Raw genomic sequence first — 26,039 nt, 5'->3', positions numbered from 1 at the left:
GGGAAGAAGAATCATGTTGGAATGGTCCTAACGGGTGCTTGAGGGAGCATTCAACACACACAGAGGGTTGGTAGATATCCTTTACAGCTTGATGTTACAAACTAGAACAATGCCATTTTCTAGTTGTTCTCAATCTTGTTTTTATTACTACATGTCTCTGGGAACAGTGGGCTATGGCATCCTTGGGCATGGAAGGCCAGTGCTCTGTACATTCTTGCTTTGGGCTATGGAGCTCCCTTGCCAGCCTGTTCAGTCAGGTCTGCAACTGAACAGAATTAGGCTGGAGCTCAAAAAAACCTTCTTCCCACTTTGATTTCGAAGGGTTCAAGACACTGCTTGTAGAGTTTGGTTTTCAACTGTCTCCCTTTTAGTCACTGCTGAATCAGGCTATCAAGTGACTTGCATGGAGTCAGTTTTACTATTTGGGTAAAGGTTTTTAGAAGATACTTAGAATAAAATCATTACTGCTCTCAGAGCTCAGTGCATTTCCTGAAAACATTCATGATCTATTCTCTGGCTAAGTAACAGTTTGTGTAAATACAGATCTATTCTTTGGCTAAGTAACAGTTTGTGTAAATACACAAATACAAACTTTTGATTGGATATGATATCATCACTCCCTGTTTAATTGTTACATAGCACTGCTAATAAGTGGCAGGCTGCTTTTCTAGATCCTTGCACTGGTAAGTAAAATCTCTGTCTGCTGTGAGAGTAAGCCTTAGGTTCCTGTACTGGAAAAAAATCCTGTGTCACTCATAATTCCCTTTGATGCTGGTGAGTGAATTGACCAAAACTGTCTGGGTTTCTGGTGTGTTATTTTGCAGTATCAGTGCTTTGATGCTGACAAGTAGAAGTTAGTGTGCTTACCTATAAGTGACTTAGATTTCAGCTGTGTTCATCAGCCATAGTTTCTGTTGGTGTTGAACAAGACTTTTGTACCTTTGAAAATGAGATAATAAGAGATTTCACAAATCACACTAAATTATGTCCAGTAGAAATAATTTTATGATTATAAAAAAGTAAGAAATAAATATTGATATGAGGCTTTGATTTAATCTATTTTATACATCTGCCTGCTCTCACGCCTGAATTATTTTATTAGGAATTTATCTTCAAATTCTGCAGACCTTGGGAAGGTCCAGTGTTAACATTCAATATCTAATACACAATATCTGCAGGACTTTATTAAGACTGAAGAGTTAACTGCTGATCAAATCTTACTCTATATTTAGAGAAAGTGTTTACAAATTCTGAGCTTGGGAGTACAGAAGTTTCACTGGGAATTCTTCCAGCTCTTCTGGCCAAGATCTGTCTTTGGAAAGTGATAGTGAGTAAATTTTTCAGATGCCATTTTAAAAGATACAGGGCAGTGTTAACAGAGCAGAGTATGTGTACATAAAAACTATTGAAAATGCAAATATATGCTCAAAATATTTTCTAAACTTCAAATTATAAGCAGCTTCACAAATAAAAATGCAAGATGGCTGAAAGTTATTTTAAGTATTGGAATGCTGATTTATCTTCATGCTGGGCACACTAAATCCCCTTTCTTATGTGTCTGTTATAGCTAAGGATAGCAGGAGGGAAGTTATGTTGAATCAGCAAAACAAAATCAAAGGCAATGACGTGTGAATACATGCAGTGTGTGTTTTGACCCACTGATATTTTTAAATTTTTATCAAGTCTACAAAATTCACTTCTATTCTGAATTCACTTCTTATAATAATGCTGGGGACATGAAAATTTGCTGCCTTTCTTCTGTGTGGTAGCATACCAAGTAAGCTACTTAAAATTATGGCCAGAATTTTAGACATGGGTTATCCATAAACAGCTGTCACTGGGTTTTACCCTTTGCCTGTTTAAAGGCCAAGGATCCAAAAATGGCCTCGATGCCCATACATAACAGCATTCTTGGAATTTTATCCTGGAGACCCTCTGAAACTTTGAAGCTGTTGCTTTGGAAAAATAAATTTTTAGGTAGTTCCCAGGGAGTGCAGAGGAAACTGTACCACTGTGACCCTTTGAAAGCTATTCTAGTGGAGGTACTAAGAACAAGTCCTTTAAATACTGAAGCTTGAAAGAACTGAGTCTAGAATAGAAAGCAGAGGGCTGGTAGTAGCCAGCAGGGTTATAAGGATTATAGTTACAACACTTCTAACCAGAGATTTTTTTCTCTGTTTAAAATGTATAGTTCAAAGTGTTTAAACTGCTTTGGTTTTGCACTCTGAGCAGTAAAGAAACCATACATTGTGCTGAAAATGAGTATTGGGACTGCTAACCACTGCCAAAATCAAGTATGAAACAAACTTTGTGTTATTTTTGAGTGGATATAGTTAACTATACTATCAACCATACAGAGTTTGTTTATGTGAGATTGAGCACTCCAGCTGATTTATCATGTTTGTCTTCAGAGATTCCTGGAGTTCTGACAAACTGCATTTCAGGTTTGTTTTTCTGGTTTCTTTTATGTAATAGGGATGTTCTAAATAGAACTCTAATTTAATAAGTGTATGAAATTTTTTTTCCCAGCTGTTGTTTTAAACCCTCTGCCTGATCTTTTACTGAGTCTTCCCAAAGTCTTGTGTGATAAAAACCAGCACGTGATTGCTTCCTGTCAGCCTCCTGTGTATCTGGGAATTTTATAGATCAAAAGGCAATCCTTTCTCAGTCTGCTCTTCAGCTAGAATTATCTCCTCACACAGATGCACTCCCATACCTCTGCATATATTTTTTCACTTGCATACATGCATTTACTAGTTTCACATTATCGTATAAAGGAACTGGAACACAGCACTCAAGTGCAAAGACATTTATGCAAGGTTGTAATGAGCTTTCCTACTTTGTTTTCTGCTGCTTTTGAAGCAATTTCTAACACTGTTTGCCTTTTGGACTACTGCTGAGCAGCAAACCAGTGTTTGCAGAAAACTACTCACAATGACTCCAAGTAATAAAGGCTAATTTATAGCCCATAATTATGTAAGTTTAGTAAGGGTTATTTTCATTACTTTCATTATATTCATTAGGGTTGTTTACATTAGTTCCTAGTTATTGACAGACTTTCAGCCACTGTCTCATTGCCCTATTGCTCACTATTGTCAGATCTTTCTACAGCTGCTTAGAGTCAGTTTTCATTTTGCCTACCTTGAGTAATTTTGCATCATCAGGAAACTTTTCACACAAGTAATTTTAGGCTATTGAGGTGTAACAGTGCTCATCTAGAAGTATTCTAAGCAATTCAGTCCTAAACAGGGCTCAGAGAGGAAAGTAAATAAGGTTGTGCTGGGTGGTCAGTATCTGTCAAAAAAGGGGATGTTGATCTGGTTACTGGATCCTACTGGCAGCTGTGCTTTCTGATTCCTGGAGATGGCTCTTCACTCCTATGGCACTCCCCTAATCTGGGGCACATCCAGTTTCCATCAGCTGGTGCCTGCCTTTTCTTTGCACAGCTTCTGCCTGCCATGAGCCTGCCTCCCAAGGTCTCCCTCTGCCTCGTTTATTATCACGCACTCCTAAATGTTCTTTGGTGCTCTACTTCATGCTTTTTCTTTAAAGTACTTCCATTCACTTATTATTACTACTGTACTCTCGCAGATTTTCATAATTCAATGAATTGGCAAAAATGCAAGGTGTAATTTACAAAAATCTTTTTTAAAAATGTGTCTCTTATCTATGCCTTGACTAAGGGTACTGTTTGGCCAAACACACACCGCCCTAACAATAAATGACAGCAATGAAACAACAATATTGCTTATTACAGGAGAAAATAAAAGTATTTTCTTACAGTTCTGTAAGTAAATATTTCCAATGTCCATAGATCTGCTTATCCTCAGCATAGGGCTGGTAAGCAAAGGTTTCATTTTCTATTTAGTAAAATTCCCTGTTGCCTGATGTAAAAAATGGGAATGATTACAGTTATCTAAGAATCAGTTCTATTAAGAACTATACGTTCTATATAAGTTCTATCAGTTAAGACCTTAGAAGATGAGGATATCTGTGTGTATACATGGCACTTTGTCATCCATCTTTGTTTACCATCTATGTAATGTAACTGTGTTATTTTAAAACAATTTAAACTGCCCTTCTACATGTTTGTTTCCCTTTGGTCTAAGTATAGGCAAATGAGTGAAAAAACCCCAAACTCCTCTGCAGAATAGACACTTAAGAATTTGGTATCAAGATCATTAAGAGAGTATTAAAGAATAAATTGTTCAGAAACAAGTGAGATAATTAACAATACAGTTTTCTGGAATTTCTTTCAGGTCACAGAGGTTGAATAACCTCTTGTCTGAAATGGTGTTTTTGAATGAACCTTAAGACACCTCTGCCTCCCTGCCCTGTTATTTATTTCTTTTAGAAGAAAAATCAGTTACTACATTACTGATATTATTGTTTCTAAGACACTTAAAAATCACTGTTATGGTCATCAAAGGACTTTGCCCACTATGGGCAAAGTCTCTAAAGAAGCTGCAGGAAGCCCACGCTGCCTGAATCTGGGAAACTGAACTGTGAGTTAAGATACCTGATGGGAACTTGACATAAGATAAAGGTGGTACTATTGTCCAGTTAATCTCAGGCCTAAGGAGAAGTCACCAAGGCTGGGGAAGAAGAGTGAATCCACAAGGAAAGCAGCTGAGCAGCTGTGCTGGAACATCAGCTCTGGCTGGGTCTGGCAGGGGGAGCTGCAGCCACAGACTCTGAGGCAGGGTTTGCACTCTTCCTTCCGTGGCCAGGGTGGATGGGGAGAGGTTTTGGGGATGTGCTGGTGGAGCCTCTGCTCCACATGAGACAGAGGGAATGAACACCCACCCTTGGAGGCTGCAAGCTGAGCTTTGAGTCGGATAACAAGCAGACCCTCCAGAGAAGGGATCGTGTTTTTATCATGCCAATTGTTGTCCAGCATGCAACTGGCCCAGTTGTGACATTGCCACCTCCCCTCCTCGGGGCAGATCACATCCACAAGGGACATTAACATTCACACACATGCATCCCTTGTGATGGGGCATAACTGGCTTGACTTTGCTGATGTCAGAGGCAGCTTCATGTGTAAGCCATTAAAGACCCCCAAAGCACCCTCAGACTCATTTCTGAGGCATTCCACCACCACCTGGCAACAGATCCAGTGTACCAAAAGACAGTGTAAAACATCTCTTCCCATGGAGGGGTGGTGCTTGGGCATTCCCTTGGACACCTGAAGGTGTTAACCCATTGAACTCTACATTTCATGGCACCCCTCCAATGGAGAAGACCAGAAAAGGAGTAACAGGATGCTGTCTGGATCCACGGGTGGTGATATCTTTCTATCACAGTGATGTCCCTCTGTCATTCTCTTCCCTCCCGACACCCCCTGCTTCCTTTTTCCTATTTTTCTCACTCTCCCACCCCACTGTCCCAGCCATTTACTGGTAAATAAAATCCAATGTACTACTGACATCGGCACATTGCCTTGTTTGCACCTTAGCTTGGGGAGAGGCATTGCGCTCTAATAATCCAATCTTAAATGTGTCTTATAAGGTATGTGGCTTCATGCTTAATATTTCTATGGATTTTACATGAAAACTTACTCTGACACTCACCAAAGTCCTGCTTAGCATTTTTCCTCCTCCGGCTCTTGGAAACTGAATACCAAAAAGAAAAAAAAAAGAAGTGTTACTTAATGAATGTCCTAGCTTTATTCAACCACATTGAAAATGACACTTTCAGGTTCAGCTGAAAGAATAAATTTTTTTTCCAAGAAGCTTATCTGAGAAGTTACACCAAAAATACTGTGTCAAGGGATCCTTCTATGGAGGTCTCTGCTTTAATAGGAAAATGACAATGACTTTTTATGCCAGGATGCCCTTTGTTGCACAATGATGCTCCCAAATCTGCAGCTGCCAGTTTGAGAAATAGGAAAAACATAAATCAGCATCACACAGCCTGTCTTTGCCTAATGACTAGTGTAGGTTCAATAATTTATAGAATTCTGTAAATCTACTTTTTTCTGCAGTATTTGCCCTTTTTCCCATTCTCTTATTGAAATTTGCTGGCGGTGGCATCCGGTTCTCCAGGGATTTAAATTGATTTTCTTGGACGACAACATCTATTTCCAATCTTGTTACTGTGAACAGAGAGCAGGGCTGAGGTGGGGGATGTAAGTAGTCTGAGTACAGTTTGCCAAGAGAGGCCTCAGAGCCGCCTCTGGAGGGCAGGAGGTGCAGCCCAGGGGAGGACAGGGAGTGACCGGGGTGCCGGAGGCGTGTCACAACCAGACCGATGAGTCTGCAACCTGCCTGCTCCGCAGCAGGGTGACCTGTTCCGCTCCATGGCTTCTCTACACAAGACAGTCCAGCTTCCCCTTTCCAAAGGTGTGCTTAAGCTATCAAGGATGTTGAAAAAGCTGTGATGGAGGATCTACAGGGGAAAAAAAGCAATTCCCGTCCCCAAAAATCCAACCGACCAAAGCAAAACAACCCCCAAGAACCTAATACAAATTAAATCAGAAGAGTAATTTCTACGGCAGCTTTCTGGCGCATGTAATGTGTTTTTTTACAACCTCCCATTATCAGCTGACAAAGATTGATCGGCTAACGCAGTGACCACTGCGGGAGGGTGACGGTGCAAGGCTGGGTGTCGTGCTTGTGTCACCAAGCCTGGGTGGGAAAGGCGCTTAGGCTGCTGCCGAGAGCGCTGTCCCCGGCGGCACCCCTTTGTGTGGCACCGCGCTCCCGCCCCGGCACGGAGATCCCTGTGCTCCAGGGCGGCACGTGCTTTCCCGTGCAATTCCAGACACGATGTCATGACCCAGGCCCGTTACGCGGTCCCCGCCGCCGCCCGCTGTCTCCGTCACGCCGGCAGCACCCCGACTCGGGGCTTTGCTGGGCGCACCGGGGCCGGCTGCGGGAGGGACGGCGAGGTGCCGAGCCGTGCCGAGCCGAGCCGAGCCCGGCGCCGCCCCGCCGCTGCGCGCAGAGGGCCGCAGCCGCGCTCGGCGGAGCATCGCTGCCCCAGCCCCAGCCCCTCCTCAGCGCGGTGCCGCACCTGTGCCCGGGCCCGGGACGCTGCCGCAGGTGGGTACGGCCGGCCGAGGGCACCTTGGCCGGCGGGCGGGGGCGGGGGGCGGCGCGGCGGGGCTGCGGCTGCCCGCCCCCTCCCTCCTTCCCTCCCTCCCGCCGCAGCTCCCCGCCCGCCCGCCTGACGGAGGGAGGGAGCGGGAGCGGCGGGGCGCAGCCTCCCGGGCCGCAGCGGGGATGCGCCGCGGATCCCGGCCAGGAGGTGGGCGCGGAGCGGCGGCGCTGGGGGCGCGGGTGTGGGCCCGGAGCGGCGGGACGGGCCGGGCCTGTGCGGGGAGTCCCGGGGCGGGCGGCGGCGGAGCCGGGCTCGGCGGGCGCTGCCGGTGCCGCGGCGGGGCCGCTGGGGAGGGCGGGAGCGGCCGGGGCGCGGCGGGGCCGGGGCCGGGGCCGGGGCCGGGGCTGGGGCTGGGGCCCGGCCGTGGCTCTGCGGCCCCGGGGCGCAGCCGGAGCATCCGGACCGGGGGGGCCGGGCCGGGCCGGGCCGGGGTTACGTAACGGCATCCGCGCAGAGATGCGCCGGTGACAGCCCCGGCTTCCCTGGCGCTCCCCGAAGTCGTGATTTTTTCGCCCTTCCCTGCAGAGCAATTTAAAATGCTCCAATAAACTGTGTGGTCTGTGAGGTGCAGTTGCAGATTAGCTATTGCCAAGTTGATGCGCTCTTAGGATACCTTTTTGCTTTCGTTCTGTTTCTCCAAAAAAGGCAGGAATGGCCTGTGTTCCCCATTTGCTAGCAGGGCTGCAAATCCCTTCCAAGTACTTTGAAGATGCATTCATTGAAATTGATGTTTAGAAATCATGTGTTCGCCCAAAGTGCTGATGCCTAAAATGACTGTATGACGTGAGCTTTGCCATTGGCTCGTCATTTCATGTCAGGTTCTAATTGCTGTCGTGTGCTGGGAGGATACACTGGTGATTTTCTTCCCGAAAGCTTCAGCAATGCAGGTACCATGGACTCAGACTAACTGAAACAAAAGACCTTGCTGGACTTCTCAGAGCAAATTAGGAAGCCAAGGTCAAATAACAAACGTCAGTGCAACTTGTATGGGGTAGCGTGAGAGAACAAAAGTATTCACAAATCTTATTTGAGAGTTTAAGTGAAAAGTGTTCCTTAAATAGACTATTACTCAGTAGATGAAAAAAATTGCTTAGTGAAGGTGTGAGGAAATTGCTATTTTAGGACTACAATTAACTATATCAGCTCAATTTTAATGGAACTAGTACATTTAATTGCATTCCTAACAGATTTTCTGTTCTCTAGGTGATTAACTTGCAGAATGATACCAGCTCAAAGATTAAAATCTCATCAAGTATCTAATGGTTTCTCTACAGTGTAATTGTGTTTGGTTTATAATAGTTCTTTTCTAATAACCAGCCTTTGCCCATACAGCTGTAGATACTATAATTAGACTTTTTATCTTGGTGTAAATGACATGACCTTGACCTTTAGAGGTTAAACAGATGTCATTGTTATGGATCTTATATGTTTAGTGAAGCATTTTCATGTATATGTAATAAATACTCATTTCTTTTCTTTTTGTTTAAAAACTACACAAGGAGACTACTTTATCTTTTCTCTCCACCTTAGATAAATTACCAGAGATGTGTACAACACTGATTATTTGAAAACTGTAACAGTTTTATATTTAAACAACGTTTTCTTTCCAAGTACATGGCGGGATGTATATCTGGAAAATGGTATTGGAGGGTTTGTTGCTGAAGATTCCATAAACATTTCCCCTTGCTGCTGAAGGCTGAAAGAAGCACCCCTTGTTGTACTGTAGTTCATCAAGCATGCTTATTCCACTTCCCATTAATTTGCCGTTGCTCTCCCAGATCCTCCAGAGAACTTAGAGCTGTACTGTGGGGGGCCTTGGCTGCAGCCTTGCTTATTACTGGGATATTTTTGCTCTTAGCCCATTCTGGGAGCTCATTCATAAATGTCTGTGATGTGAACACTGGTTTGCATATACTTGTAGGAATACATGTGGGGTTTTTTCCAAGTGCTGGTTGAAGGGCTGTACTCTGTAATTTTATGTGCTCAGATGTGTTTTTGTACAGCCATCAGAAGCAGAGCTTTACTGACAGGTGTCAGAATTGCTCTGCATCTGAGAAGCGATTTGGACGTTATTACATTAAATATATATTAAATATTACATTATTACAAAGCTGCCATGGCTGTGGGAAGTTAAAGCTCTGTGACTGGTGTGACAGGGCAGTCCCTGGCCTCCTGCTCTATTGTAAATGGTGGCAGGCATGAGACTGCTCTCCTTTGCCACCTCTTTCTCCAGTCCACTCTGGGGATGAGCAGAGAGTGTTCATGCTACATATTCCTGTATTCCTGCGGCCCAGGTGTGTGTGACTCTGTGTGTGTGTGTGTACCCCTGGCTGCTGTACATTTCAGCTGAGCCACAGCCTAACGATGGGCTTCTTAGTGTGGTGGGAGTGAATGATTTTGCTCTTGTTCTTGCCAGCACATGGGATATCAGCAAGGGCTTTTCCCTGGGAATGTATGCTTCTTTACCATGGGGCTTTGTCTCAGGAGGGCTGTATTTCTTAAGGGACTTTGGTCAGCCTTCTGTGCCTGTGCCATGCTGGAGAACCTGCTGTCCCTGCAGTGGGAGACAGGAAGGAACTGCCAGCCCTTTGCTGCTAAACATGTGTGTGTTTACATTTTTAATGTTTGTGTATGTATAAAATGAGCCTGTCCTAATTATTTAATTAGCCCCTCTGCCTCATGTATAGGGCAGCAAATACTTGTACATTACTCCTGTATTTTTTAATATTTTTTAAAAACACTGAACAATTCAAACAGTTCCTAGAGATTTTTGGGAGTTTGTTTTTTGTTTTCTTTTCCTTGTAACTAAATGTTTTCTGGTTTGGAAGCTTTTGACTATCCTGGTATGGGAAAAGGCAGTGGTTTCTGTAGATAATTTTCATGGGAAATGTTACTCTGGGTAATTAGACTTCAAAAATTAATTTCTTCAAGAATTTCCTTCAGGCTTGTGTTTCTTTCATAAGCAAAGTTTAATGAGATTAAAAAAATCCTTCACAGTGGAATACTAAAGTAAATGCTTACTCTTTTTGGGTTGTGTGTATGTGTGTGTGTTTGTGTGTTGAATTTGCCATATCAGCGTAGGTGTTGAAGGAAGCAAGCAAAAGGCACAGTATGGTTGTGAAGGATGCAGAGGTGTTAAAATGAGGAATTGGATCCTTTACATCAGCAGAGTAGAGCATAGATCTGGGACTGCTTTGTTATGAAAACAAGTCAACCCAAAGTAGGTAACATTTGTCTGAGAATGATCTAAAGATCGATTTCAAGAAACCTTATCTTGGAATGTGATACACTTTTTCAGATGATGAACTGAAACATTTCTCAACAGAAAATCTAACGAGCTCAGGTTGCCCAAAGAAGAGTCTGTATGAAACCTGTGCCATGGAGCGAGGCCTGCGTGCTCGAGGAGGCCTTGGCTGCATCTGCCCAGCAGCGGCTGACCTGATCAATCCTGGAAAATGAAAGGCAATAGAAGGGCTTTGCTCTGTAGCAGTTCCTGCTTCTTGCAAAATGTTTGCAGTGGGAGTCTAAAGAGTTACAGAAATGTTGGTGCTGATTGACCTTAGATATGGGCAGTGGAATTGGTGAGACTTTCATGGCTCATGCTGACAGTTAAAATCAGAAAGGGCTAAATAATAAATAAATGAGAAAGAAATTTAAGCAGTAGCTCCAGGTGTGGGGAAGCCTGGGCCATGCCACTGGGAAGGGAACAGCTTGGTGTGAGGTCCAGGCCACTTGGACACATTGAGCAGCTGGAGTGAGCATTCTGTTCCTCAGGGTCTCTTGTGGCAGCATCACCTGGCTCTTGATTTTTGTGTATCACGGGGTAGACAGGCTGGGATAGAAATGCCACACTCATCCTGATTAATATAACTTGACTTTATTTTATTCATATTATGTGATGCAATGATGTCTCTCAATTCTTGTTGCTACCCCAACCTCTTCTCCTGTGACAAACCCAGTATGGATAAGGTGATGTTAAATGGAATTTAGGTCAAGAGGAGTTTCTGTTAACATCCTACAGGAATGGTTCCAGGCTGGTGATTCTTCTTCTTGTTTCCTCTCTGCCTTTACTGTGTCTGTCCTGTGTGTGGTCAGCCTGCATCTGCAGTGGGATTGCAGGTGCACTCTTGCTCCCATTTGTACTTTATTAGGATTTTTATAGATGACCTTCTCAGGAATATGTGGCATCTTTTTGATCTTTTTTCAGGAAAGCAGTGTTTAACTCTTTCTTCCTTTCTGCCTTTGAAAATCAAATTCAGCCTTGTTTGGAAAGAAATGGCAATGTTATAGGAGAAGTGGGAGAGAAATTAACCTAGAGAAACTGTGGCTCATCTTCCTAGATTGCAATTTTTGAGATTTTAGCCACAAGATAAAAGTTTCTTTAATTAATTTATTTTCAGGGAAAATGGTGGAGAGCAACTTATAAAAGAAAAGCAGTTGGTATTTAGGGAGCCAGTTAGCTGTGTTGTCACATGGTAAGGATAGATCTAGGGAAAATGGAAAGGCAGAATCATTGATGGAGAGCTACAGAAATGGCAAGAAATGGACTAGATAAAGGGACTTTCATCTTGAAAATGGGAAGCTGGAGTGGTTAGTTCAGTGACAAATGTTTCTTTCAGAGTAGAGTGGGTCAGCTGGGTGAGAAAGTGGTGGCTAATGGTGGAAATCATGCTTAGTTAAAAGGAAGCAGCTTCAACATAAAGCAGCTTGCTGAGATCCGAAACAGCGGCAGTTGGTGTTGAGTCATCGTGAATCCCTCTGACCCCAGTGTGAACATGACATATACATCCCTCTGGTAAGTAATTATGGTGCTTTTCTGTGCAAGTCCATGCTTCTGGAATTTATTCTGTTTCTGGAGAATAAGTTTCAGAAGGTGCTTGTCAAAAACAAAAGGATAAGGGATGATGTGAAATAGAGCTGTAGAGCAGTCAGAAGATGAGTCTGTCTGTAGCCGACAAATTATTTTTCATTCTATGTAATGACTGAAGAATACAAAAATCCATCTCCTTTCCCCCCTACCCCTTCCTGTCAGTTAAATACAAGTTGTCTTTCCACATTCACCTGTGCCTGACAACTCTGTGTGTAACTTCCAGGAAGTATGGGCAGGTCACAGTTACTACCTGGTGTAATATTTCTGAGTGACGAAATCATGGGCAAAAATAATGCATTCTCTGACTGAAGGGAAAAAAAAGGAGTTCTCTAACTCTCCCTAACTGTGACCTATATTGTGTGGGTGTGCAAATATGCTGTGGAAAGCTAAATGTGAATTACATGCTGTTCCACTGAGCGAGCTTTTCTTGGTTCTCCTAATAATTGGTAGTGTAGCCTACATACAAAACCCATGGTCAGTTTGCAGTATGCAATTCAGTGACAGGCAAGGCAATGCAATTATTATTTGCAATGCAAAATAATCTTTAAAAAACCCAAACAAGGTATTTTTTCTAGTAGCTGCATACTCTGCCTCTTGCCCATTCACCATAAATACTGTTTTGTGACAGAGCTTGCAATTAATAACAAGAGTGGCTTCTGTCTCTAATTAAGACAATAATGGTTGTTCTTTCTTTTGATGTGTATTGAGGATTATTGGGGAAGGCCTCAAACCAAGTCAGAAAGGAGGGTTAGAATTAGCCCAGCTGACCAGCCCTTGAGAGCCTTACAGGACTCCCCAGTAGCTCCACGGGGTTGTGCAGTATCTGTGAGTTTAAGGGAAAGAAACAGAAGTAATCTGTGATATGCTTTTGAATTGCCATTTCTGGTGATGCAAAGGTTGTGGTTGGATCTGCAGATGCCCTGAAATGTAGCAATGACATGGCAGCTTGGGTTCATAGCTCCTACCCTTTCCATCACAGCTGCTGTGTGTCTGTCTGCCTGCTGCAAATCTACATTCAGAAGACGAGAGGGTGTCAGATTTTTTTGCCTTTAAAATGAATGAATTCCTATTAATGAATTTATTTGGGTTTTCATAGTGTTTTGGCCAAAACAATGTAACATCAATCCAGAAGGAGTAGGTTCAGGTAAAACAGCCAGTTGTAATCATGTGGCCTTTCCTAAAGCTGTGATATTTTTCTTAATACCATTGGGTTTGGGTTTCCAGCTGAGATGCCCAGCCCAGTTCTGCAGAGGCTGTGTACCAGATCCCTGCTCATGGTTCTCCTGATGTTTTGAGCCCTGCTGAGTGCCTCATTTTCCTCCCAGCTCTATGACCTTTGCAGAGCCAAACACCCACTTGTCCTCTCTGACAGGAGCATATTCTGATAGCTGGAATGTTGCTCTGTATGAGGGCAGCACGGGGCCGGGATGGATGGATGGATGGATGGATGGATGGATGGATGGATGGATGGATGGATGGATGGATGGATGGATGGATGGATTGTTGCCTCCAGCTCTGATTCCTGCTGCCTGCCCAGCTCAGAGCTGTTCTGGCCCTTGGCTGCTGCCTGTGGGGCAAAGGCACACAGATACTATCATTCCCTGCCACCTTACGGTATTTCTGGTGAAATTACCTTCTGATATATTCATAATTAGATTTGCCCCTCAATGTTCTTCAGCATTTTTAAAGATTTATTCTGTGTTTTCAGGTTTTGTGCTTTCTTCTTAACTTTGTGAGCACTTTAGCTCAATCATTTTGTGTAAAGCTGTCAAATACCAGTCATAAACCTGTGCTGTATCTCTTTACTATTCTATATATTATTGACTATTTGAATTATTTTAAAGTTACACAGAATTCTTTTGTAAAGTATGAATCCATTGACTTTAGAATCTTCTACATTTTCTTCATTCTTTTTCATATCTTTTTGTAGTAAATCAGTAAAAATAATTTCAAAGATGGAGTAAGGAATAATGCTGTGTAAAATGCAGGTAGATAATAATAATAACTTGATAAACATGGTGAATTTCCCCTAAGGGGAGCAGCTCTAGCTAACACCAGGTAAAGGAGTTTACATACACTGAACCAGAACTATTGAGGTTGTGATTGATGTATATTAGGCTCGTAGATCTCTATAGAAAAAAGGCAGTATCTCATAAGAAAGAAGGGTTTTTTTTTAAATGCCATTGCATTTAAAAGGTAATGAACATAGTTAAAAATGATGTTTTTGTTTTGTGTTTTGCTTTGTCTGGTTGTGGGCACTGCGCTCAGTGCTGAGAAACATTGAGTGTGCTTGTGGGGGGTATGGCAACATCAGAGATTTTATTCTGCAACATCTATGGCAGCCTTCCCATTTTGGAAACTAGTGGAAACAAACCGCTCTTAAGGCTGCAGATATCTTGAGGAACACGTAGTTCTGCTTTCTTGGCTGATTCTTGGGTGGTTTGCCATGAAAAATGTGTCATAGCTGTGTGATATAACACTGAGAAAAGCACCAACATTGCTAAATCTGTTTGTGGGTGAACTCTAATTTCTTATAAAGAAATGTAACGAGTACAAACTTATTTTGAAACCTAATTTTTTAAAACCCAAATGCACCAGGGGTGTGTTCATCCCTTCTGGCTTTCCAGCGCTGAGACATCCGCCGCAGCTCCTGTCCTGTTTCTCGCTCTGTCTGTCCTGCACGGTCACTCCCCTTTAACTCTCTGCTCCTGGAGCTGCAGACCTGTGCCCAGCTCCCTGCTCCTCTGGTGGCACAAGCACGTCCCCTGGGCCAGGCTGGTGCTGCTCCGTGCCTGTTCCCCCAGCTGCCACCCCTGTGTGCTCCTCCTGAGGCCCTTGGGGGGCAGTGCCAGGGCTGGGGGCATAAAAGGGAACAAACCTTGGAGAACAAAAGGCCTGGATGCTCACACTGCAAGCATACCAAGGAAAATGGGTTATTTTCCTACCATCTCTTATGCCTAGAAGCAGTGTAAGGTGCCATTTCTTAATAGCAGCAAGTGAAATGTTATTGCGCTTTAGGTTGGTGTTTCTGTCAAGGTGGGTTATACATCTCAGCCGTGCTGAAGCAGATTTAAACATAATGGCGCAACTTCCAAATGCAGGTTTCTCATTTAGGAGGACAAGTCTGAACAGAAATAAATGTCTGTATGTGTTGTGGGACCCAGAAAGTAATTCAAGCAGACCTCTCTGAAATTTTTCTTTTTAAGCAATCTTGGTATGCTGCAAAAATGAATTTAAAATCTTTAGTTACCCACAGGTAACAGCACAGAAAATCAATACTTTTTCAGCTAATGTCAATTTTTTCCATTAAAAGATAAATGAGGAAATGTGAAGCTTCCAGTCTTCTCAGACTTCTGTGTGCTTCCCAGACAGCTGTTTTTAATTTATATTTTGTATAGTTTGTACTTAGTGCTTGTCATTCCCATGGCCAGCCATTGCTTGTACTTATGAATTAAATAATCAAATAATGATGCAACTGTGTATGTTTTAAAAGCCTTTGTTCAGCTAAGAGGGTGAATGTTTTATTTGAGGAAATTAAACTTTGTAGGAAACTGAAAATGATCCCTATCATGGCTTAGATTTTTACTTACTTGGGAATGTGCTGGCTCATGTTATCTTTGTAGTCACTGAAATTTATCACTGTTTAAGTACTGGTGCTTTGGAGGGTCTGGTCTCACATTTAATTTTTATAAACAAAAATATTATGAGACGTAATAGGCATTTTACAAATAATTTCAAGGGCTAAACCATAAATATTTGAAGGGAATGAATGGACTGTAGGTTTCAAACTTCTGCTATAGACTTCTCCTCTGTGTAGCTTTTTGTCTTCTGAGTGTCTGACTGGGGAAGTCTGATGGGGAAGTGGAGACCACTGCCCTGGATCTGTAGAGTGAAAAAGAAAAGGAAAATGACCTCCCTGAGTTTTCCAAATGCACGGGCAAAGGCCTGCTTTTCAAAATAGGTACAGTTTTCCTGTTTCAGGATGCTTGTTAAAAATCAGGGAAAATAAGGATAAATTTGAAGTTTTTTTTCCAGAGCACTGCAATTTCCAGCTGAATATCTACAGTGCATTTCTCCCCTCATTTTTAAACTGCCTTTTAGAATTTTTAATTGGAAAGCTGTCCCAAAACATATTTATCAGGTGTCACTATGTAGCAGTAATGCAAATAACCTTACAAGTCCTTTGTACTTCCTTAGTGTATTTGCTTGGTAGTCTTTCAAGAATTACTTTACTGCTATTTTCTGGTGTTGATTAATTTTGGAACAGGTATTGCATACAGCAGCGGAGTTTCTCTTCTGTGTAAATGGCTGTGGGCATCTTGGCTGAGGTTACTGACACATATTTGGCTAAATGCTGCTTTACCAGCTATTGTGAAGGACTGAAGAATGTTGAAAAAATTAACTGAGTTACTTAAGGAAATTACTGTTGTCCTTACAGCTGGAGTGATTTCTCCTCTCAAGGAAGAAAAAGAAATTGCAGCAGAAATTTAAAGTCAGTATTGCCATAAAACAAATGTCAAGGGTAACAAAAACTGTATTATTTTGAGGTATGAAATTGTCCTAAAGTGCCTTAAAAAAGAAGTGTCTAAGTTCAGTATCTTGTTCATCCTGTGGCAATATACACATTAATGAAAAGTTTGAATGGGAAAATGCTGTCTCACTTTTGAGTAGAACTTGAATGCTCTAATTCAGTTTTCTGGTATAACTTTCTCAAGATATATTTATTTATGATAATAAAAAAAAAGTACTATGAATGGTGATAAAAATCTTTTTGGGATAACATTTATGTATATCGCAATAGATTTTCACTGTCTAAAGGATAGATGACTCAGAATCAATGCTTTTTATTCTAATGAATTTACAAATATGAGTTGTCCTTACCTGAGTTTATAATTTGTGAACAAGGAGCGGAGGGAGAAATTTCATATCTGTTTTTACAGTTATGGTATCTTTTATGGCTTTTAATATTTTATTAGCATTTTATTGTTTATGCTTCTGGCATTAATCTTGCATAAAGTATTCTTTACAGGACGATTCTTATCCCTAGATGTTGTTGCCAGACAATGGTAGGAGATTTTTTCGGTAACTAAGAAATAGTAGGCAACAGGAAGCTTAAAAAGGAGATACTGAACTTCAAACCATGAATTGTATGGCATTAGAAGTTCAGAAAAACCTGAGGACTTGAGTTGAGCCTCTGACACAAGTTGTGAGGGCTGGAGCACATCTCCCATGAAGACAGGCTGGCAGAGTGGGGTTTGTTCAGCCTGGAGAAGGGAAGGCTCCGGGGAGATGTTATAGCACCCGTCCTTGCCTAAAGGGGCAGGACAAGGAGCAGTTAAATAAACTGATAAAGGGTGGGTTAAGGCCAGATGTAAGGAAGAAATCCTTCACTGTGAGGGTGGTGAGGCCCTGCCACAGGTTGCCCAGAGCAGCTGTGGCTGCCCCATCCCTCGCAATGTCCAAGGCCAGTTTGGACAGGGCTCTGGGCAGCTCCATCAGCTCTAGTGAAAGGTGCCCAGCCCATGGCAGACAGCTGGACCTTGATGATCTCTAAGGTCCCTTTTTACTCAAACCATTCTGTGATTCTTTATGTAGGTTTTCATTGCTAGCAAAATATGAAGTGAACCCTTCTATTCTTTTTTCTGCTTTGGTGGTGGTGCCTAAATCTTCTGTTTCATAAATGTATGATTCCTGAAAAGAGAAAAGGGGACGCTTGTAGTTTGGTCACCAGTTTTATTCTTGCAAGTTTATCACTAGAATTCTGCCCGTGTTTTGTTGAGCATGTTCTGGAAAATCCAAATTTGTCACCATCTTACATGGGAATAAGAAACTCGGTGTGGGAACAGTGCTCCCTGATTTGTCAAAGTCAGTGAGCAGAGGGAGGAGGAATACTTAATGAACTCAGTTTGACTGGAGTTTGTGTCAGCCAGCACATCATCTTGGCTCAGCCAAGATCACAGATAAAATCTTATGGTGGTTGTTAACAGCAGAGTTGGAGGTGTGGATGGAATCCTGGCAACTGAGGGATTTGTGTTACGTGAGTGAAGTCAGATGTCGTCATGACAGAAAATTTTTGGTATCCTGTCTTGAGCATGAGTGTACACCCAGCAGTGATAAATGCCCCCTTTTCAGGTTGAGAATCAGTCCTATCAGAATTGCAGGTGAAGGCTGAGCTGCTTCCTTCTGAGAAATCATGATGACAGTAATTCAAACAATCAGATTTATGTTCAGCTCCTTACTGCTGGAGCCTTTTTGTTAGCTTTAACTCAGTGTTACTTTAGGTCACCCTTTAGTCTAAGTAAAAGAGACCACAAATGCTTTATCTCTTGACTCTATGTCTGTACAGAATGTCTAGAGGATGCTGCTCATTTTGGTGCTAGTGTATTTTATGAAATATCTGTTTGATATGAGAATGAAAGGGCTCTTAAAATATTTTGATAGCTTACAATATGCATTTATTTATTTTGGGCATCTTCCTGTATTCCTGCTTTTATGTATAGTACCAAGTCTTTAAAAAATGCTTGTTTTATTGGCAATCATCAGGGATGCACAAGTGCAGCAAGAGCCTGTGAGTCTCTAATATCTCTGTCCTGCAGCTTGAAGGGTGCAAGCAGTGTCCTCCTTGAGCCCTCCTGAGACAGATGAGGAGCTATGTGTGCAGTAAACTTTGAGGTCTGCCCTTAAATACTGTACAAGAAGTGTCTTCCAAAAATTAGCTCACAATTGAAAACAGAATGCAAATAGAAAAAAACTCACAAGAGTTACCCTTTTTTTTTGTAACACCAGATTTGTGCAAGTAAAGTTATAGCTCATCGTTTGCTCACGCAGCTTTTCACAAAACTAACACACTTCCAATAGAAGTAGTTGTAAGGGCAAGTCTTTAATTTTCCTGTTATTTATCTTCTGAATGCAGTCCACCCATGTCATTTGTTTCATTAATGTTTCAGAGTGCATAATAATTTATAATAGAGAAATGTGACTGCCCTTGTCTCTTCCTCCAGGCTTAAATAACAATGTTTTGTCATATCTGTTTATATTGTGTATGTTAAAGTGTCATTATGAACCTGAAAATGCCTCTGAGTATGTTTTGTGGAGGTTGAAAACCCCTGAGTGACAGTGGCAGGACATTGTTGACCTTGTTGTATGTTAAGTACTAGTGGCTGTGTTTTGGGATGCAGCACATCTTGATAGTCAGTTTTCTGTGATGTGGGCCTCTCAGATGGTTTTGTTCAAGTGCTCTCAGTGGTGAAATCTGCTTGCTTATGTTAGAGAACTGGAGTGCTTTCCTCAGATAGGGGAATATTTCTGAAAAGGTGAAACACATGGAAGGAGCCACCCACTGTGGAAATAATGGAAGCTAAGAAAGTTATTTTGACAAAAATAGTTGCAAGTACATGCAAATCTAGCTAAACAAACAGTATGTGAGAGCTTTATGACCAGTTGTGGATAAACAAGTACAAGATTTCTACAGTTATCTCTTATTCTGTATAGTGGGAGCTACTCCCAGGCCTTGGGACCCGGGACTGTCTGTGGGGGAAAAAGTAGTTAAGACAGCATCCTTTGAAAAATACAGCTGATGAGTTTGAAAATATTTTTTGCCTCCCCTAGACATGAAAGATGAGCACAGGCTGGATGTGGCGCATTAAATCCGCTGAGCCTGGTGTCCTGCCCTTGGCAGTAACTCAGGGCAGGGAGCACAACATCCTGCCCTCACCAAGCCTTTCCAAGTCTGCTGTTGGACTGAAAAGTGTCACAGGGAGCTCAGAATACCTGTTTCCCTCACCCAGCTGGTCCAGTCTCTTCCTAGACCTTAAATGTGCACGTGTATGTGCTTATTATAGAGTGCTGCAATGTGTGTGGGCTTGAAGAAACCCACAGACATCCCATCCAGTAATGGGGGCTGGGGAAAGCTCATGGTACAGGGCAGACACCAAAGTGAAAACAGAGTAAACACAACGAAAAGAAAAAACTGGGTCATTTTCCATCCTTCTGCCAGCCTTAGAGGATAGGCTGTAAGTTTCTGCATGGCTCTGGGGCCAAGGGAAACCAGGGAGATTCAGGTGGATCTGTGCCTCCTGTGGGCCCTGCAGAAACAGAGAGACAGTGCAGGAATCCACAGAAAAGGATTTGTGACTCTGTTGGTTTAGGAAGTGCAATTTATTGGTTTGTAGTACTCGGAAAAGTGCTTCCATTTTGTGCCTTTGTTACTGAATTTGGATTAAGTTTAACAAATATTTTTCATAAAAGGAAAAAGGGACAAAATTTTGAAAAAATGGAATTTTATCTGAATACATTTTCAATGAAATGTTCGTTTTGGTGTGTCTTGATGTTTAAAAGTATTTTTAACTTGAAATTTCTCCTTTCTTCCTCCTCTTGGTTTCTGAACTAAAAAAGAATCTGCTTTTCATGCAGCCAAAATAGGTTCTTTTTTCAGTTAAGGATTTGAGGTTTATGAAACATGTCAATAAACATGCCCAGGGAAAAACTTGCTTGTTCCAAAAATATAAGGCAGACTTTTCTAGTTAAGAAAAGTCATCCTAGCATATGGTGTGTTTCTTTTAAGATGCAAAATATACATATACTGAGATGAACCCTCTGGAGGAACTTTGAGGCAGTAGCTCTTGCTCTTAAAGCTTCTATCTTCATTTGTTTCAGCAGACATTTACATTCTGAAGATTTTTCTTCCCAATTTCTAAAAGATGTTCATGGTGCCCTGCCAAACTGTTGTTGACAATCTGTTTCTTGTAGGATACTGTTACATTTAAATAGCGCCTTTTTTATCTCTAATTTTTCAAGCCAGGAGAAACATTCAGATTTGCTTTCAGCATGAGTCTGGAATAACATTGTCTCTGGCATAGTAGTTGTTGTAGTCTTGTATGACAACTGTTGTACACATTGTTTTGCACGACTGAGGCTGCGGAGTGGATGGCTTTTCTGTGTGATTGGCGTGTTTGTGCTCGCAGGGCTGCCTGATGTGGTTCTTCGGTGCCTCGCTTGCCATGGCAGCAACCGGTGTGCAGTGCCACACGCTCCTGTGACCTTCAGACAGACCAGCAAAATAAACCATCCTGTTTTCTCAGCATCCCCAAAGCCAATTAGGAATGGTTGCCTGAGCAACATAACACCGTTGTCCAGTGCCACAGGGAAGGCTGAGATGCCAGTTGGACTGTTCTCCCAGAAATGGCACGCTTCCATGCGCAAACCGTGAGCTAGCAAAGGAATGTTTTCGCTTCCCATTTGTTTTTCATCTTTGCTTTTGGACTCTCTTCTGCTGAAGTGGTAGAAAATAAGCAAAGGCATAGAGTAAACAGAGGAGTAGAGGATAAAAAAAAGGGCAAGATGAACAAAGAAAGGAATCCTGTGGAAATAGAGCTGGGGATGCTCTGTGTTTTGGATATAGGAATAAAGAAGTGGAAAAAATCTGGCAGAAAAGATTGTCCATGTGGAAGAAGCACTTAAACAGAATAAAATCATTTACAAAAGGAATGAGGGAGAAAGAAAATATGGGCAATGCTGGAGGAGCACTGTAAATGGGTAAAAATGGGAAATATCTTATTTTCAAGCATGTAATTGCTCTTACATTAAAGCTGTATTAACTAATGAGATTTGTTAAATCTGTTTTGCTGAAAAATCTGTATTTCAGGTTCTGATGTTATTATTTGTTTTAGTTTTTGTTAATTATAAAGAAACCAACAGACTTATTGATCCTTTGATACTTGGGTAAGTTTCCCCGAAACAAAACCTACCAAAGGTCTCCTCTGGATTCAGTTGCTCATTGATCCTGTGTGGTTAAGGCCCACTTGTATTTTGCAGCCAACAGCTCACAAGGGAGCAATATGGCTGGTATCACATCTGTCTGCCTTTTTTCTTCTCAGCTTGAATGGAAGACTACCTATTTACAGCTAGGATAACTGTGGGGAGGCCTTGGCACCCGTCCAGACAAAGGGCTCACAGTCACGTCTCTACATCACACAGAGCTCCTCTAGCTACTTTCCTGCTGTTAACCCACCTAATTTTCCTTGTTTTACACATATATAGCCTGTGAATTTTTGGATAGCTCATGTGCTGTATGAAATACTTGTTCCATCTGTTCAGAGCATTTGAGCTTTATAATAAATTCAGAGCAATTCATAGGTTTAGAACTTGACTATTTTTTTCAGCCAGTGAAGAATTATGTGGAAGCCTTTCAAAATAAAAGATAAGCTTTGAGAAGAGAATAACAAAATAAACTAAATAGGAAATAAGGAATACTGAAACTAGATGATTTTTAAGGTCCTTTCCATCGCAAACCATTCTACAATTCTATGAAATATTTTCTTTCAGAGTTTTTCCTGAGTGGGGTGCATGTTTTTGAATTTTTACTGCCTGAGGTCTCTTTAAGAGTCAGTTTTTTCTGCCACTTAGGTGCTAGCTTGTTCAATTTTTACAGAAAGATATTCCTTGTCCAGAAGTGTTTGTGTTCTACTTTAACACCTTTTCTGCTGTGTAATTTCATTATGAATGATGTAATCTTTAAAGCTTTTATTTTTTCCTCTCCGGTAGCATGGTTTGATGGCATCAAAAAAATCTGTTACATTGAGGTGTGGTCTCATATATTAAAATCTCATTTTTGCTGGTTGCTGTGCTACTGTGCTCTATCAGATGCTTTTAATGTAGCTGCTACTGTGAGCAGTGACAATGACAAAGGACTTGTGCATGTGCAATTTGGTTTAGAAATCAGAGGTTTATATGTTACAGAGCTCTAATGCCAGCTACAGCAAAGCTCATCTCCTTCCCTAAACAGCTTAATAGTTGGCATGAATTTATTTTCTACTTTCATGGTATCTGACTTCTGTTCTTGTCTTTTTTATATTGTAATCTCACCAACATCTTCTGAAGGAAAGGTAAAGTTTTGATGGCTCCATCAGCTTCTTATACAAATATCAGCTACCAAAGTAACAGAAAATGATAAACCTACTTCATAAAAGCACCTATACAGGTTTCCCTGTCCTGTGTCTCAAGTTTTCAGAACATCCCTCTGAAAAGGACCTGTCTTTTTGTCTTAGAGGATCTGCACTTGGTTAGGGTTCCTTTTTTGCCCTGTGAAGCTTGGTTATAAAACTGGAAGCAATTACAGTGACCAGGCACATAAAGTACCCACCCCACTGTGGGAATGGGAGCAGGGTTCTTGTAAGAGCTTCAAGTCTGCCATTGAGAATTGTTGCTTATTTAAATTTCAAGTCTAAATCAAGGCTAAATGCAGATTTAGGAGGCTAATTTTAGGATGGATCTAGCTAAAAAAAAATTACTCTTATGTCTATTTAAAAATAAATGAAAATATTATGTTTGGTTACACTGTCCTCAGCATAAAGCATCTCTGGATATATAAATAGAGATATTTATTTATTTATTTGAATGAAGAAGAAGAACAGTACATTTTTGAAGTGTAGTTGCAGATAAAATTCTTCATATCTTTAAATGAAGATGTGTATAAATGTTATAAATAATTAGCAGAGAGACCTAGGATATTTTTCTTAACATTGAGGGAATAGAATAAATTTTACTGAACTGTTTAGGTTTATTTTTTCTCTCTACCTTGGAATAAAAATCTCTTTTATGGTATGTGCACATAAAGATTTATAATTTTTGTCTCTTGACTAAAAATATAAATGTATATAAAAATAAGGAAAGGGTTTATTTAGTCTTTACTGCAAAAATTGGTTACTTTATACTTTGCAAAGCTGTATATTTTATGGGTGGTTCAGTAAATTCTAAGTCCTACACTTAGAATTTCTGGTGTTTAAACAATACATTTATGATGGTCTCCTTTTGGAAAACAAAATTATGATTCTGTAATTGTAGAAATCTTTATTTTCCTCTTCAATTGTCTCCTCTACATGCAGCCTGTGTGATCTTATTTTCCATTCTTCTGACCCCATATTTGTCAGAAGATTTCTATGTATTATTATTTTTATTAGATTAAAATAGAATTCTGGATACATTTGCTATATGTCTGCTATTGATGTAATTGGGAAGAGACTCTATGGGCTTTTAGAATTTATTTATTTGTGTGTGTTCCTATGCTGGAGTGCCTTGTCATATGCCAGTCAAGCGGCTGGGTGAGTCACTGTGGTGTTCAAGTCAGATTCCAGTCAGCCTCTGCCATCTTACTCAGCTCCTTGGTGGTGTATGGTCACTGCTGATGAGTCATCTCTCTCAACTTCCCTGATAAATTCCTGGTATTTCTGAGAAGTTTGTTACTGTGGCAGATCATACAGAACCAATTGGGATGGAATATTTGCTAGGATGCCTGCCATAACTGAGAGCTGCTAGCTCAGCACTGGCTGCAGAACTTTTGTGTGCAGTGCAGTTCAAAATATCCTTCTAGGACTGACTCTTAAAACTTTTTTTAATCACTACATAATGAGGTTTTATACATGAAATTAGTCAAGTGATATTTTTTTCCAGGCAGCTCTCAGAACAGAGCTGCATTTTTGTAGGCATTACAGAATTTTTAAGGCTAGGAGGAGATGATGGATGTCATGCTTGGTGTGCTACATGAGACAACAGAAAAACCTCCACTTATAATTCCTGCAACCATCTAATTTATCTGCACTGTATCATCTGCAATAATTCTACTCTCTGCTTACACCAATTCCATTTAGAAACCTAACAAGACAGAAGCAGAAATAACTGTTGCAAATGTGGAATATGTAAGATTTTCTTAAGAAAAGATGTTCTTTGATGTTTTATCTTTTTATATTTTCAAGCTTAAATAGCAAGAACGGAGATTTGATGTGTGAAACAGAGAGCAGCCAACAAGTTCCAATTGACGCCTAGGTGTTAGAAAGACAAATTACTGGTTGGTAGAATTGCCTTGTTAAGGTTTAAGGCTTGACATGCATCGGTGATCTCAGTGGGTTGCCAAAGCTTGGGAAGAAGGGTAGTGGACACAAAGAAAGCAGAATTTACCAGCCACGAGGACGTATGGCAGAACTCTCAAGGTAAAGACGAAACGAATAAAACAATCTCAGCAACTGAGCTGGATCCGCTCCGGCTGGGTCCGAGGTGCTTCCAGCAGGGGGAGGTCAGGACCAGACTCAGGATCACGGAGCCAGGAAAGCGCCGACTCAATAGAGGTGAGAGAGAGCCCGTGCACTGTTTGGCATTTGGAATGAGAGAATCATTAGCCAATGGAAGACAGAATACTGATTAATAAGAGAGCTATGCAACTTGTAGTCAATACATGCAAAATCCTTTGTTTGCTAAAATGTACAACTTGCAGAACGTTGTGCTGGTTGGTGTGCTTGATTTGGGGAATACCACTGGGCACCCGCGCCTGCCAGCTCTGTCTCTCTCAAGTGTGTCGTCGTTGGCTGGCTGCACACTGGGTAAAGAGGCTGAATTTTGTGGGCAACAAAACCACCCATGTTATTATTGAATCACATCACATGCAGCTCTGCAGTGGGCAATAATTCCTGAACATCTGTAAAAATACCTGCTGTGGCCAGAAGTCAGAAATATACCCAACATAATAAATCCTAGTGTGTAAAAATCCCAGAGATAAAAGCAGGAATTATGCTACCAAGAAAGCAAACCTATCACCATTGTCTGGAGGTACCCCAGTGCCTTGGAGGCATGTGCCCCAGCCAGGAGCTCATACTCACATATCACGGGCCTTTCTCCTTTCTTTCCGAATTCTGAACAGCAATGACTGGATAATGATATACAGTTGATCAGTGAATGTGAGCATGTGAAGAGCCTTTGAGAAATAGTAATTTGATTATCTGTACTAAGAGAAAACAATTTTTTATGATATTTAGAATGCTCAGTTTTCCATTTTGGTACTTGAATAATTACGACTAAAATGCTTTCCCAAAGAAGTAACAATACAGCAATTGACTCATAATTCTGAGGGGCTTTTTCTTTGATGATTTTTGTGTGGCAAGTGTGAAGGTGCTCTTTAAGTGATTTGTATTTTGCCTTAGCCTGGAGCTGCTGCACCCTTATCTCCCATATGGCTTTAAAGACTTGGTTTGTAGCACTGCAGATGTAAAGATGATGTATTTGGTCATTATGTGCTCTA

At 41.5% G+C, this 26,039-nt stretch overlaps 1 protein-coding gene across 6 annotated transcripts in view; it reads left to right on the top strand.

Annotated features, from left to right (window-relative positions):
• The first annotated feature begins 7,174 nt into the window (after window positions 1–7,174).
• The window catches only part of OSBPL6 (oxysterol binding protein like 6), a 96,220-nt gene continuing 77,355 nt past the window's right edge, over window positions 7,175–26,039 (top strand). For all 6 annotated transcript variants that reach the window (XM_059475477.1, XM_059475475.1, XM_059475478.1 and 3 more), the window contains exon 1: window positions 7,175–7,251. The gene's annotated coding sequence lies outside the window, so the exon portion shown is untranslated. The remainder of the gene's footprint in view (window positions 7,252–26,039) is intronic.

The sequence above is a fragment of the Ammospiza nelsoni genome, chromosome 7 (assembly GCF_027579445.1).
Source record: "Ammospiza nelsoni isolate bAmmNel1 chromosome 7, bAmmNel1.pri, whole genome shotgun sequence".
Lineage (NCBI taxonomy): Eukaryota > Metazoa > Chordata > Aves > Passeriformes > Passerellidae > Ammospiza > Ammospiza nelsoni.
Note: the sequence above shows the minus strand (reverse complement) of the source record. Positions and strands in the feature narration are given on the sequence as shown.